The 5,472-nt window shown below is 34.2% G+C and overlaps 1 pseudogene; it reads left to right on the top strand.

Annotated features, from left to right (window-relative positions):
* Positions 1-393: 393 nt before the first annotated feature.
* On the top strand, positions 394-1,416 carry LOC107017482 (annotated as a pseudogene).
* The last annotated feature ends 4,056 nt before the right edge of the window (positions 1,417-5,472 follow it).

Genomic DNA, 5,472 nt, shown 5'->3' with positions numbered 1-5,472 from the left:
CCAGGTTTCCCAAGCGATTCCGAATGAAACTTCTAGAGGCATTTCATTGTTGTTATTCCTTCCAAAATCTTACCAGTTGGGATACAAAGTTTTAGTTTGCAATGATCCGGAAGTATTCTTTTCATGTTTATTCAGTATGAGTGTTCCCCAATAAAGTGTAAAGCTTCTAGCACGGTAGATAGTTATTGTCAAAATATTCTTGACCTCGAGAATCTTATGAATTCTAAGGTATATACATATAGCAGTGAATCTGTTCGGCGGAGTTTGGGGATTCACTACCATATGTCTATACCTAGAATTCATAAGATTCTTGAGGTCAATGATAACTATCCACCGTGCTAGAACGTTTAGACCTTATAGGGAAAGCATCCATGCCGAATAAACTTTAAAAGAATGATTTTGAATCACCACAAAGTAAAAATTTGTATCCCAACCGCTAAGATTGGTGAAGTAATGACAACAAAGAAATGTCTCCAGAATTTTTATTTGGAATCCCTTGAAAAGCATGGCGACTCTTTTCTTATATATGATATTAGTATACAATCGTTTAAGACTTATGAAAATTATCATGAGGGTCTTATCAACATTAAGAAAAATAAAATTATTTCCAATGTTGCATCGTTCAAGCGTGGATGTGCTAGTAAAATTCTGAGATTTCTCCGTAATGAAACATTCTATCTTAAAGTGTGGACAATTCCTAGTGATATTCCTCAAGTTTACAACTTGAAAAAAAATTCTTGATGCCTTCAGTAGAAATGTGTTATAGGGTAAAGTATAGGAGATTAGAAACAAGAGATTAGAGTATGTGGTTGAGGCACTAACAGGTGCCTACCTCAGCTCGGACGGGCAACGTAGCGGCTTTATCATTTATGAAATGGATCGGGATGGACATTGATATTATTGATGTACCTATCTTAAGGCACTTCATCGTGAATGCTAAGAAGATAGCCAACGTACGGTACTTAGAAATCACTGCTACACTACAAGTTTCACGACCCTTCGCTGCTTGTTCAAATGCTAACTCACGGATCTTACGTACTACATGAGATTCCACGATGCTATTAGCACTTGAAATTTCTTGGAGATGTAATGCTAGATTATGTTCTTACAACATATCTCTATTTCAAATATTCGAGGCTAATTACAAGACTAATTATTTATTTGTGGTCTACTTTTGTAAATAATGAATGATATACTCAATCTGCAGTTAAGGCTAGACTGCATGAGAACGTTCTTCACGACTCGCCAGATCTACAAAGGCAGATATGTTATACAGTTGAGAATTTTGAGAAATTGGATATTGTGTCTACGTTTGGATGGGAGAGTGAAACTACTTTCCCAAATGTGGTTGGGGATGTTGTTAGGTACTTTATTGGTGCGATCTTTGTTGATTCTAGATTTAAAAAAGATACTTAATACATTTTTAAACATAAGGCGTCTTCTTGTGTGTGCATCTCCAAGCTTTGGGGAGATAAATATTACATAGAAGGTAAGAGATGACCCCGAAGACACTTGATCTATCTTTATTCTCGTTTGATTAATTAATTTCTTCAAAAGATCTATCAGACTACGGAATGAATGATTTGATCGACGAATATTAATTATATTTTTTCAATTTCTAACGAAATTTACCGGTTAATCAACTCTGATCGAACTAATCAAACCCCAAAAGAAATTATAAATATTTGTTAGGTTCAAGGAGAAAAAATTTATTTGTACTAAATCTTATTTATGGAAAATAAACTCCGACCACAAAATAAAAATACGATGAAATAAGAATATTTATTAATTAATAGTTTGGGTACAATTATATACCTCTCTTGATTCTTCTAACGGATAATTTGCACCTTAAATGAATTTTATTTGATATCGATGTAAATAGGTTTCTATGGATCTTTTTTTTAAAGTATTTGATTATCAAGAAGAGTCCACCCATATCTTTATATCTTTGTAAATATTTCATGAATTTATGCAATTTTCAAGATCCCTCTCTAAGGGATGTATTACACTTTATATAGTGTAAGCTAGGATTAGTTTTCAAGAAGGCCTAATTTAAATTTGACTCATCTAGTAGAGTCCCACGAAAATTTGATGTCTACGAATGTCGAGTTTTTGGATCTAGAATCAACAAAGATCGCACAAACAACGAACCAAATAATATCTCCAAACTTATTTTGGAAGTAGATTTTGTTGGGTATGTAGCCATATGATGGGAAATAGAGGGAAAGAGAGGAATTTGAAAAGTTGAGAACTTGAACAGTTGGGAACTTAAAAAGTCCTCTTATGATTTAAAGAAAAGAAATTTGTCCCTCATCAGTGGTGGAAAGAAAAATATGAGAGTTTAAAGGCAAAGGCAAAAGTCAAGCAAACATCGTGGAGAAGATTGAAGATGCAAATGACTTGTGTGCAATGACCTCGGAGTGTAACTTAGTTGGAAATCACAAGGAGTGGTTTCTCGACTCAGGTGCCACTAGACATATTTGCTCTGCAAAAGAAGCCTTTGCAACATACACTCCTGCTGAGTACTATTAAGATTTGTTCATGTGAAACACAGTAACAACATGGATTGCAGGAACTGGTAAATTAATGTTGAAAATGACATCCGGCAAGGTGTTGACTTTGAACAATATTCTGGATATCCCTTCCATTAGGAAGAATTATGTTTATGATGCACTACTCATTAAGAATGGGTTTAAGTGTGTCCTAGTTAGTGATAAAGCTCTAACAAGTAAGAATGAAATGTTCATAGGAAAGAGCTACCTCAATGAGGGTCTTTTCAAACTGAATGTAATGGTTGTTGATAGTATTAATAAAAATTCTTCTTTTGTTTACTTATTGGAGTTAAATGATTTATGGCGTTCCCGTTTGAGACATGTAAATTACAAAGCCTTGCGAAAATTTGTTAATCTAGATGGATTGCCTGATTTTAAATATGATAAATCGAAATGCAAAATTTGTGTGGAAAGTAAGTTTGTTAAAAATCCTTATAAGTCTATTGAAAGAAATTATAAAACTTTAGACTTAATTCACACATATATATGCGATATGAAGTTAACACCATCTCGTGGTGGAAAAAAGTATTTTATAACTTTTATTGATGACTTCACTCAATTTTGTTATGTATATTTGCTTAATAGTAAGGATGAAGCAATTGATGCATTTAAGCAATACAAAAATGAAGTGGAGAATCGATTGAATCTAAAGATAAAAATGACTCGAAGTGATAGGGGTGGAGAATATTAATATCCTTTTGCAGAGATATATTTGGAATATGGTATTATTCCTTAAACTACTGCACCTTACACACCACAGTCAAATGGTTTGGCAGAACGGAAGAACAGAACATTAACGGAAATGATGAATGCCTTAATGATCAATTCTGATTCACCACGAAACCGTTTGGTGAAATCCATCCTTAAAGGTAATAAAATACTCAATAGAGTACCCCATCGTAAAACACAATCAATTCCATATGAGTTGTGGAAAGGATGGAAACCCGACTTAAAATATTTCAAAGTGGGGGGGGGGTGTTTAGCCAAGGTAGAGGTTCCTTTACCGAAGAGGGTAAAAATTTGACCCAAAACAATAGATTGTGTCTTTATTGGGTATGTTGTGAACATTAAAGACTGTCGGTTTAGTTCACAAATCTTATAATCGTCAGATCCATATTAATACCATAATTAAATTAGATAATGCAGAGTTTTTTGAAAATATTTATCCATATAAAATAGAAAGTGAGTCAACAAGTGAAAGACCTAAACGACCACGAGAAGAATCAATGGAAAATATTCTAACTAGTTAGGAACCTAGGCGTAGTACTCGCCAACAAAAGTCTGCTTATTTCGGACAAGATTTTGTAGCACTACTGCTTGAAAATGAGCCTCAAACATTTAAAGCAGTTATGTCTTCATCGGAGTCATCTTATTGGAAAGAAGCAGTTAATCGTGAGATCAAATCAATTTTAAGTAATCACACTTGGGAATTAGTTGATATTCCCCCAGGATATAAACCTTTTGGATCAAAGTGGATCTTTAAAAGGAAAATGATATGTGATGGGACTTTTGACAAATATAAGGCTAGACTCGTAGTCAAAGGGTACAGACAAAAGGAAGGTCTCGACTACTTTGACACATACTCTCCAGTAACAAGGATAATATCAATTAGGATGTTAATAGCACTAGCAGCAGTGCATGATATTAAAATCTACCAAATGGATGTGAAGACAACCTTCTTAAATGGAGTGTTGGAGGAAGAAATTTACAATGAACAACCATAAGGGTTTATAGTTCCTTGTAAAGAAAAGAAAAAGCGAAGACTTGTAAAATCACTTTATGGACTCAAACAGGCACCTTAACAATGACATGCTAAATTTGACCAAACAATGTTGGCAAATGTGATAAATGTGTTTACATTAAAAATGTTATGAATCATGAAGTCATTGTATGTTTGTATGTTGATGACATGTTAATAATGAGTAAAGACATTGACGATATAAATGATACGAAGCGCATGCTGTCCAGCAAGTTCGATATGAATGACTTAGGAGTTGTTGATTTGATCTTAGAGGTCAGCATTATCAAAACTCCCTAGGGACTAGCATTATGTCAATCTCATTATATTGAAAATGTATTGGATAAGTTAAAGTACATGACTTTCAATGTTGTCAAAACTCCAATTGATTTAAGTTGTACATTTAAAAAGAATGAAGGACTCTAAATTGTAATATGCCAGAGTGTTGGGAAATTTTATGTATATTATGAATTATACACGACCAGATATAGCATGTGGTATTAGTAAACTGAGTTGGTTCACTACTAATCCCAATCAAACTCACTGGATGACAATGAAACGTGTGTTAGGTTATCTAAAATATACATAACATTATACTTTGCATTATAATAAATGTCCTACTGTGATTGAAGGATATAGTGATGCAAATTGGATCACCTGGTCAAATGATGTAAAATCCACGAGTCGTTATGTATTCATACTTGGTGGAGGAGCAGCCTCTTGGAAATCGTCTAAATAGACATGTATTTCTCGCTCCACAATGGAATCTAAAGTCATATCTTTGGATAAGGCTGGTGAAGAAGCTGAATGGCTCCAAAATTTCCTAGAGGATATTCCATTCTGACCCAAACCTGAAGGACATATTTGCATACGTTGCGATAGTCAAGCAGCAATAGGTAGGGCAGGAAGCATTCTGTACAATGGGAAATCTCATCATATACGACGGAGACATGACACTGTAAGACAACTACTCTTTAGTTGAATTATCACAATTGACTATGTAAATTTAATAGATTATGTGTCAGATCTACTAATGAAAGTCCTAGTGAGAGAGACAGTTAAAAGATCATCTAAGGAATGAGTTTACGGCTTCGGACAAGTCAGTATGACGGTAACTCTATCTAGCAGACTGGAGATCCCAAGAGTTAGATTCATGGAGAAAAACAAAGTTGTGGCTGACAG

This window comes from Solanum pennellii, chromosome 1 (genome assembly GCF_001406875.1).
Source record: "Solanum pennellii chromosome 1, SPENNV200".
Taxonomy (NCBI): domain Eukaryota; kingdom Viridiplantae; phylum Streptophyta; class Magnoliopsida; order Solanales; family Solanaceae; genus Solanum; species Solanum pennellii.
Note: the sequence above shows the minus strand (reverse complement) of the source record. Positions and strands in the feature narration are given on the sequence as shown.